Source organism: Gambusia affinis, linkage group LG07, assembly GCF_019740435.1.
Source record: "Gambusia affinis linkage group LG07, SWU_Gaff_1.0, whole genome shotgun sequence".
In the NCBI taxonomy this organism is placed as follows: domain Eukaryota; kingdom Metazoa; phylum Chordata; class Actinopteri; order Cyprinodontiformes; family Poeciliidae; genus Gambusia; species Gambusia affinis.
In genome coordinates this window covers 7,511,780-7,522,893 of record NC_057874.1, presented here as the reverse complement: position 1 = coordinate 7,522,893, position 11,114 = coordinate 7,511,780, and positions in this window count along the sequence as shown.

Below are 11,114 nucleotides of genomic sequence, written 5' to 3'. Positions count from 1 at the left end.
AGACACGGCTCCACCACCGGTCAGATATCCTTTACAAAAGAAATCATTAAAACCAAGGGATAAAAGCAAGGTAGAGGCACAGATTGGAGAAAATAAGGAGAAGACAAACAGGAAAAGAACAGGACAGGGGGGGGGGTGAACGACGGGAAGTGCATCCTAAGGAAGCACAGCTGCTTTGTTCTCATGCCACACACAAGAAAGGGCCACATCAGTGATGCTGGCTGTTTCCAGCAAATCGCATAAAAGTGAGGGGGGAACTCAGTAGAGAAACGGGGAGAAACTGAACATAATCCATTTGGGATTCTGGAAGGGACTCAGTCCTTGCTGTCACCCGTCCATCGTTTCCAGGAAACACAAAGAGCATTATGCATGAAGCCCAGAAGGTCTCGGAGCGCGCGCCGTGCTGTCGCACTGCTCTACCTCGCAAAGTTGCTCTGACACAATTGCTCCAGGATCTCACAATGCCGCCATGACATAATGAATTACATCCAGATCAATGACGGGGTAAGAGGTGATCATTTGCACCGCCGTTTCAGCCTCGACCCAACACTCTCCCCGCCTCCACCCTCTTAAAACTTTTATTAAAGAGTGAAAATGTAAGTCACCTTTCAGGTGCGACATTGCTTTTCTCATGGGTTTGAGTAAAAAAAAAAAAAAAAAAGAAGAATACGACACTGGAAGAAAGTTATATAAGATATTCAAATGTGCTGTGTCCTTTTCCTTTTGAAGTCTTAAAGTGCTTGTCTGAGATATTTTAAATTTCTGTGGGTTTTCTCTTGAGTGGAAGTGCAAAAAACTTCTGATTCTGCTGTAAAGTTTAGCAAAGAGATACAAAATCAGGACGTGGCAATCGTCCAAACATTGTTCCGGTGTGTTTCGCAGATAGTGTAAAACTCACAGCGGCGAAGGAAACTAAGGAAGAGATAAAGGCTAAGTCAGATTACATTGTGAAAATACAGTGTGATAGAGCTGATGGTGAAACAGAGTCACTTTCACCTTCGCATGCATTTTCATGACCTGGTTTTTGAGAAGCCCGGAGTAAACCAGTCAAAGCTTCGAGCTCTTCCTGGCATGGTCAGGCTGACACGTCTTAAATCTTAAAGGGACATATTTTGTCTCCTTTATTCTGCATTCATCTGTATGGTTAAGATATGCAGAATGAAAAATGACTCATGTCCAGGTCCAAACAGAGCCAAGCACTCTGATTCATGCAAAAGTGCATTTACATACTGTAAGGACCTATGTTTAAGGTTCAGCGAGATGCCTCATGAAGGAAGAGTAAAATTATATGAAAGCATCTGGTCTAATACAGTTTCATAGCAGTGCATCACTCTGTGTCATGGTAATCACCATAACAGAGAACAAATACAAACGTAGCAACATTTGTTTGACCTCAAAACATAAACACTATTTCATTCCAAGCTTTTAAAAAAAAAAAGCAGTTTCAACTTGAGTCCTTTCACCAACATGAGTACCAACATCTCAGATTTAAGGGTGAAATACTTACTATGTGAGTAATAAAAAATCTTTGCAAACATTTCTAAATTAGCACGGTAAAATCTGTAATTTTGAATGCTAAGAAAAAAAGAAAAAAAACCCAATCGCCAAATTCTGGAGAGACTGATCAGCGTGGAAAGCTGTTCAATATAATTTAATTTTAAGAAACTCTTCTTGGAGGCTAAGAAACAAACAGCTTTTTATTAATATTTTAACAGTTTGATGGGTCTTTTCAATACACTTTGGAACAACCGGCCACTTAAGAACATTCAGATTTTTGATATGGCTCAAAATGGAAATTATTTTGGCTAATGTGTTTGAAGGCAAACGAATTGTTCTTGGTTCTCTTCTTCTATCAGTTTCTAGTATTAAAAAAACAGTCCTACTGAAGTTTGAAATGATAACGACATGGACTGTAGTTGGTCTCTGGTTGGTGATTGTAACCTTGTTTTAGCGCCTAGCATTGTGCTGTGGGCTTCGTTAAAGTTACTGCAGTACATTTCTCTGCTTGTGTCCTTGTTTGTGAAAACATGTTTGTCTGTTTAGAATGACTTCCCCTCCACAGTCCAGACATGCAGGTCAAGAGAATCAATGAACCAAAGCCGCCCTGTAGGTGTGTAACTCTTTGTTACTTTCACATTCAGATACAATACAAAGCTTTGAATTTGTTATGATGACCAAATAGTTTAAAACATGACAGTTAATTGTGTTCCCACTTTGCATCTTTTGGTTAAAAGTAGATGAAAGAGATGTGAACTAGATGGAAACTACACTAAATGTTATTGGCATACAGAGTGTGAATGCATGCTACTTGAAATACAACATCCCAGTGTAATCAAGCGGCCTTCGTGGCTGTAATATTGCAAACCCTGAAATTGCAATGAAGATTGGGATTTGATTCGTTGTGCAGCTGGAGTCTAAACTCTGGTTCTCATTAAGGCTGCAGTCAGGTTGTATTTAGTCTGAAAAGTGTAGATTTAGTGTATCACCAAAATCAGGTCCACATATTCATTTGAGGTGCAAATGTAGACGTGAGTTAGCTGAGACCGGGAAGTGTGTATCACTTCCCAAGCTGCAGAAATGAGCCTTCTTATTATGTCGTCGAAGTCTATGACAAAGCCATGCGTCAGCTGTGTATGCTTTTTCTCCTAATGTTTCAGAGAGATGTTGTCACTTAGCTTTATTTCAGTGTTACAGAAGTAATTTGCATTATTCTGAGTGTTGCGCATAGCTAAGCGAATGCTAATTCTTCATGGAATATGTGATTCACTCAGAAAAATAACAATTTTTCTTTTATAAATCCACCTTTTTATGTCACATTATTAGAAAATAAAAAAGTTGCAATAAGCTGCTTGCATATCTGCGCATAACCTTAAACTAATACTTTGATAAACTACTGTTTGTTTGTTTTTTCTCAACTCCAGGGGGTCTTTTGTGGGCTCTAGCATCCCTTATTTGAAGGTAGGCTGACAGGAAAGGGGGAAGAAGAGGAGGGAAGACATGCAGCAAATATCGTCGGGTCTGGGAGTCAAACCCGTGACAGCCGTGTCGAGGACTCGACCTCCAAACGTGGGTCACGCTATCCCCTACTGTTTGTTTTAATGCCAGCATTAAGACTTCTTAGATGGAAGTGAGAACATCTCGACAAGGTAACATCTGCCCACTCCCACAGAGGCCTTCCAAATCAATAGTATAGTGAAGACATCTTTTTTCGACGGTCATCTTTAGGTGACCTCAGAGATTTTATGTCAGACCTCGGGACACTGATGTGGCCATTGCAGAACTTCACAATTCATCTGGTGATACAAAGGGTCAGGAGGTCGAAAGCATCACTGAAAGAGCTACAAAATTTTCTGGCAAGTACTGGCTGTGTTGTACTATTACTGATAATAACCTGCTGTATCCTCCATATGTCTAGACGATGGTTGCAAAGGCCATATAAGTATGGCTCAAACACTTGTAGAAGTTGTTTGGCTTGATGGTCTGAAGGAGCTAGCTAGAATGCTTGGGCCAAAATTTCAAAAAGCATGTTTGGCACGAAAACAAAGAGCAAACCTTGGTGTCGGCCACTGTGAAACACGGAAGTGACAGTGTTATATTCTGGGGTTGCGAGTTTTGGAATGGACTAATGGGGGTTCAGAACAAAATGTGACAGCAAATTGGACACTAAATGTTCTCACAGTTGGTTAGGGTTGGAAAATGCCTGCATTTCGGCGTGGGCGAATATGAATTTCTTGATAGCACATGTCTCATCAGAGGTGAAAAAGGTTGGAAACTATCTATGATCGTTTCAGCAGATATGAATGTGTACAGGGCTGTGCCCACTTTTGAGAAGCATTGTGCTTTTGTTCGCGATAATCTTGAGCAACTTTGAAGATATAAAAACGTTTCTGACGGCTGAGCTTCACAAGAGGCTACCTTACAGGTGTTGCTTAGCATTCAGCCCTGTCCCACCACAATGCAAACCAGCGAATGCAAATATTGGCTTTGTGTCAAAAAGCTACTTTAAAGTTGGATGTGTTAATCTTCTCGCTATTGGCCTGGTGAAGCCTTCCTCATTATTCCGGTCCCAGCCTCCATCTACTGAGGGTATTTCCACAAGGTTAATTAGTGTAGGGTCCCTTGAGGTTCCCTCATTTGATGTGGGCTTAGGATAGTGGAGGTGCCTCAAACAAAAACAAGGTTACTGGAGCCGTAGAGAGCGCACTCCTCCTTGTTCCCCCATCCACCTATATCCACACGGACAACCTTACCATTCCTGCTTTAAACTTCTGGAGGAATAGTTGTTTATCTTGGAAGCAAGAACTGGAGGTATAAGCTATGAAGGAGACATTTGCATCTGCTTGAGGTCAATCCATAATTTAGGTAATGGTTCAGCTGGTGATGGGAAATGGAGTTATGGTAAATAAGCAGCTGCTTTTCTCAGCAGAGCTACGAGATGAAAACCAAGAAGTTGAATCATTGTGTGTCATTGTGCAGAAAGAGCAACATTCGCGGGAAACATTCTCGCGACCGAAAAATGCATTTGGATGTCACTTTGCTCCGGAAAAACCATTTCGGCAACTATCATCCATCAGCGATCTTGCAGTGTATGGGAGCTTTTCTGATATGGGCAATAATGTTCTATTGAGCTAATCTGAGGCCCACGGGTGCATCTGTCATCCTCCCCCAAGAGAAAGTGGCAGTAACATAAGGCTTAAATCAAAGAAATAACACACGGAGTAGATGGGGGGGGGGGCCCTCCGAAGGTCATTGTGTCACAAATGACTTTGCATCAAGAGTCACACTCTGAATCGCACCCTTGAATAAAGTGTATCTTCGAGCCAGTCCCCACGGCCTGCAGCGGAGTGCACTGCGCCTCGCCATTTATGCCCCCGCTATTTCTGCCTCTTCCTTCCCTCCACCTCTGTGACCTTCGTCGGGAGGAACATGATTTATCACACCAATATCCCCTTCGGTAGCATCCTGATTGCTTTGATTTCTCTATTGACATTTTCCCACCATTCTGGCCGCATGCATTTTTCACACTTGTGAGCGAGCATCCGCAAATAGTGTCAAGAATGCACTCTAAAATAACACCTCGCATGCCAGCGCACGCCCTGAGCCTAATGGGCAGCGATCGTGTTTGCTTTACATTTGGCAAACTCAGAGGCCGACCCAGGCCGGCTTCTTCAAGAAACGGCCTTCAAAGGGATTGAGATAAGAGGCGTCTCGCAGCACCTGTAGGTCCGCAGGCGGAGAGGTGTTGAGGTGTCAGGGGTTTGTTGCGGGGAGAAAAAAATGAAAGGCGGGAGAGGAGCGGCTGAGACTTTTAAAGCCTGACCCGGTTCTCCTTTGGTGACCAAGGTGGCGCGCAGCATGGACTGAGAGGCTTGTGAAGGAATGCACCTCATATGCACATCTAAGAACTCTCCCATCCCCTTTTCTCAGCATTGCCACGACGCCTCAGACTGTTTGCATTCATGTGTAGAGGCGGCTTGTGTGTGTGGGTTTCCGTGTTATCAATTCAGTCCTCGCCTGTGCAATGAGCCATGCTGTGTGATACGGAAGCCTGGAGAAAGGAAAAGAATAAAATCTACGATTGAAGCCAACATTTCAGATGTCACCTATGCTCATCCTGTTGAAGTTGAGAGTGTGTCAGCATTTGTTTTCCTTTGCGAGAACACAAGAAAGCCTCTAAACCCCTCTCCTGCTGCAGTGCGCCAAAGCCCCCTTAAAGCTCAAGATCTGCATGGTGTTGTGGTTTTTGCAGGAGTTTCCAAGGGGCCAACCGTATTGAGTTCAACTCACACGCATGCGTGATTAACAGATCAGTCGCCTCCATTAAAAGCTCCTTTCATGTGAAATCACGTTATAATATCACGCCTCCTTTGATCCGAGATGGCAATTTCCATCTGGGGGAAACTGCTGCAAAAACCTGAAGAAACATCACACGGTCGTACACCCAGTACTTCACAAGCTCCGTTTGATGCAGCTGTCTCCAAGCATGGGACTCGTCGTGTTATTCCACAGCACATTAATGGAAGGCCTCCAGCTGAGTGTGGCTGACAGGCGTCTGGGAGGAGAGAGATAGCAAAGATGTGGCAGCTTCTGTCATCGTATTGATTCGATCTCAACCACTGACATTCAGAGCAGACACAAGCAAAGCTCAAGCAATTTTCTGTTCCCTTGCCGGTATGGATTTTAGGATGGAAAAGTGAAAGTTACGTTGAATGTAATGCCTCGCCCTTCTGGTTAAAAATTAAGTTTATGCCCTGCACAAACCCTCTGGAAGGTAATAGGAGAAAAAAGATAAAGAGATATTCTATGCTTATGCATATGCATAGTTATGACATTGTCAATTTAAAGGGCTAGCATGGAATATGATGACTGATAATGTTTGCCAAAGCAGAAGATGTGCTGAGCGCAGGGTGGCAATGACCCTTCTTCCCTCCCACCCACCTTCACGTTCCTCCTCCTGTCCGATCTCTCTCTGCTCTTGGTGCTGGTGTCTTTCTCGCCCGTTTTAATTTCCTTGTCATGCTGTCTGCTTTCTGTCTCTGAAAGCTGCTACATTTCTTTGCTTGTTGACTCAGCAGTAAAGTGCTGTAATTCCTCATCCCCTCCATTCATTTTCTGTTACTTTAGACAGAAATATAGGACTTTTGTCGGTTAGCAGAAGCCCTGTAAATCTACGTGCAAACACGTAGTTAATGCAGAAACACCCATGCCTCCTAAACTTTTTTCTTTTTTACTATTTTGACATGTTGCAAGCCTCAGTGCATGTTAGTGGGATTTCATGGGTACAAGCCAACACACAGCAATGATTATTGTGAAGTAGAAGAAAAACATTTTTTTCCCCAACTGGATGTGTTTTACTTTACCACTTTGGCTCACTTCTTGTCTCACGCATGGCATTTTCACCAAAAATCCAAACAAAATACGATCTATTAGGGTCTAAAAATGTGAAGAAGTAACTATCGTAGGTTGATTTATTTATTTATTTTCTGTGCTCATATTATTATTCATGCTTATTCTACATTCTACCATTTTTTGTTTACAGTTGTGTTACGTTAAATTTTGCATTTCCTTATTGCCATGTTTGTTCCTGTTACTTGTCATGTTTTCCATTTGCAAGCATTACATTTATTTTAATTAAAAGTCATTTTTACGAGCATCATGCCTGAAACGGCCTCTGCGTCAGCAGACCAAACATGACTGGTACCTCCTGTCTCAATTCATTTTGCTTCCACATGCACGCATGAATGTGCCCTCACTCTTGTATGCGCTGCATGTACTTTCATCGTTTTGACCTTTTGCTTTAGTTCCTGTGGCCAATGCATTTTATGTGCATATATTCACAGAGGTCAAAACCTGGAAAGCCGCTGTTTGGCCCCTTCTACTCTTTTTGGAACATGAAATATCAGTCCAGGCTGAATAAAATAGACCCACTGGTGCGCATAGAAAACTTATGAATTCCTCTCTGTACGGTGACCTTCTCTGCTGTCCAGTCAGTTCTGCTAATGAGACAGGCCAAACCTTAATTTCCTTCTCTCAGTGACATTTGATAGGGCTCCTACGGTCAGGAGGTTCTGTACAGAAGCCTCATAAACGGGGTGTGTGGCTAACAGGCGAGCCAAGGAAAGCAAAAACTCCCACACAGAGGGAGGGGAACCAGCAATGTGGACACAGCGAAGAAACTAGAAGAACCTACAATTAGAATTAAAGTTGAAAAAAAAAAGAAAAAACAAAAGAAAAAGTGACAGAGAGCGATGGTACAGCCATCAACGCTGCAGTCTTTAAGCACCAAGCTGTGAGTCCTGTGAGCTGTTAGCCAAGCCTCATGCTGCTGTGAAGGTGAGAGCGAGGAGGCGGAGTTCGCCACACAGTCTGCAGGGATCAGTGGCTCTTATTCTCTGCTGCTTTGATGACTTGCGGCTTTGCCTGGGACTCGCAGTGGATTATTGGCAGGAAACCGCAAATTAGTTGCTCTGCCACCACATTAGCTCATGTTCCTTTGGAGAGAGGAGCGAGTGGAGGACAAGATAGGACAAGTGGGAGTTAGTGGATGTATGCTGTTGTTTTCAACGGGGGCCACCTGAGAACGGCTGCGATTGGCTAAGCAGTCACCAGGCAACCGGGCATGAAAAAGATGCTATATATTGTTCTGTACAAGCCAGAACAATATATAGCTCTATGGACTTAAAATCAGAATTCTTTTTTTTTTCCGGTGGCCCTAATCCTCTTCCGTAGAGTCAGCCTCTACTTTGTTTATAGATATTTTAATAATAAAAAAGAGGCAATTAGAGGAAGTAGTTCTTTAGGATTTCTAAAAGGCTTTCAGATCTGGACAGATCTTGATTGTTATTTTGGGTAATTTTTAAGATTGTTGTGGTTGAAACCTCAAGAAAAGTTTATGATTTGAGGTTTTAAAAGACTTTCCTGGAACCTAAGAGGTCTTCACCCTGATTTGAAATATTTTATATAAATACAGATATGAAGTGTGCATTTGTATTTGTAAGGATTTGGTTGCATTTGTGTGTTGATTGTTCCCAGCTGTGTCTCGTTTCCCTGATTACCCTATCTGTATTTAATACCTGTGTTTCTTGTTCCTCGTTGGGTCCTTGTCTGATGTGTCTAGTGTTTGTTGTTAGATGTCTTTTGTTTCCAGTTGCTACCAGTTTTGAGCCTTAGCCTTCCGTTCAATATGTGCTGCCTGGATTTTGGACTTTGTGTTTCTGGATTATCATTAAGTCATCAGTTTCTTCAGTCTAACCTGGGTCCACAGCGTCTTCCTCACCACCTCTCCACCGCAGATCATGACAGTATTCTGCCTTCTCTACCTCCAACACACCTAATAAAATCCAGAGTGTAGTTTCATCTCGATACAAATCCAACTGATCTGTGAAGGCCTCAAAGGCTTGGTAGACAGAGTTAGTGAGTAAGGACAATTATGAAGACCAAGAAACACAGCAGACAGATCAACAACAACATTATAAAGAGGTTTGGATATAAAACATTGCTCTATAAGCTTCAACTATCTGATTTTGGAGCCGTTCTTCCAAAATGAATGGCCAAAAGTTTGTCTATAGATCTGCAACGACGATGAAAAGATTTGTGGCTATCGATGGTTCGACAAGTTAGTGCACTAATTACATACAAATTAATTAGAAATGCATGCCATGCGCGTCATATTTGTGATTGCAAAAATGTTTTATACATCATTTCACTTTGTGTTCTGCACTACTTTGTGTTGGTCAGCCTCCTTAATTCCTAATGGGTTAGAATTGATAGTCACAACATCCCAAACAGGGGTATGAAGACTTTTTTTGTTTTTTGCTGTTGTATCAATAAATATAGAGTTCCACAGATACATTCATTTTCAATAAATTAGAATTATGCATTTGGATGAAGCTTATTTGTCAGATTAAAAGTACATTTCCAAAACTGACAACCTTTAAGCAGGTATTAAACATACTTTATGCTGTTTTTAATAGTTTGATGTAATATTCTAATTTTAAATGTCTGTAAGTAAAAACTGTAAGCTGAAAATCACCAGAATTAACACAAACAAAGACTGTCAAACATCCAACCGTGCGTAGCTAATCTGTATAAAGAGTTTCACTTGGTGATAAGAGTTCCTGAAACAAATGGACTTTTCAATAATTTTCTTATTTATTGAATGAGTCTGTACATGTGAGTAAAGTGAAGCGTAACACAGGAACAAAAACTCTGAGATTCTGAAATAAACCCTCGGCTGGCGAATCGCTTTGGCTTCAGCTCAGAGACTCGTTTTATTCCTATGCAGAGCCTGCTACTCTTCACTGGCACACCGAGCAGTTTATGCATTCAACAGGATTTGTTAACATGCTGAAATATTATGCCACAGCAGCACTTTTCACTTCATTTGTGCTCGTACAGTGATTATGTTAAACAGGCTTGCAGCCAAAAGAATATGTATATATTTTTTTCCCTCTCACGGAATATGGATCACCAAGTGTCAAAAGGCACTCGCCCTAAAAGAGGAGAGTTGAGAGTAAGAAGATCAAACAAATAAATTCTCTCCCGCCTGCTGTTAGACTGGCTCCCATCTGCGCACGTTGTCGAACTTTCCTAAGGTTTTATCATCTGGGCTTTGTTGTTTGAGCATGAAGAGGCTCAGAGACAGATCTCCTGGATGTAGCTGTTCATCATCGTCTCCTCCCCTCCATCTCGTCCTCTGTAGCCTGCTGACACTGATGGTTTCTGGGCAAGTATCTCTCTCTCTCTCTGTCATAATCACTGCTCTTTATGATCGCTTTGCCCTCTCTGCCCTTTCAAGATGCGGCATGTAATGAGGGCTCTGGAGGACTGTGTGAGTGGGCTATTTAGCTATTCAGACAAGATCGCCTCACACATCCCACGCTCTCCAACTCGACTCCCTACCAAACACCTTTCAGCTGAGCGCAGTGATTGTTTGTCCTGAACACAAGGTCACATGCCGGACGGAGCCAGAGCGGCTCCAGAGCACCAACATCCATGACGGGGCCCTTTCAGTACCTATTTACTTCATGTAAATTAATGTCAGTGATGAAAATGGACGCTTTGGATGTTTCAAAACCGTTGTAGATGCAGAAATACTCTATTTTTATTGCTGCAGAGACAAAATAAAGGTCGCTTTCCTCAAATACACTGTGGTAAAATTTTTGCCGTTTTGTATTTTATGTTTAGAAATTTAATAAATACATGAACCTTGTCTTTATAATCCATGTTTATACATTTCTTTTGTGAATGTTTTGTGATTGTACATACAGCATAAAAAGGCACATTATTTTTTATTGTATTACTGTCTGGGATAAAATGAGACTAAAGTTTTCTTGTGATATGTCGACAAAATGTGCCAAAGCTGTCTATCTGCTAAACACCAGAATAATAAAAGAGATTTTTTTTTTTGTTAAATGGTTTTTCTCAAAACATCTAGAAACAAAATCTTGCTGGATTTCTGACCCATTCCTCCTGACAGAACTGAGCCAAGTTTGAGGGTTTGTGCTTTGCCCGCACACATTTTCTGCTTCTTTTTTGGGGAGGAATTTAGGTTTATATAAGCAATACTGAGCTTTTTCCATAATCTTTTGAAATTGACCTCTGTTCAATAATAT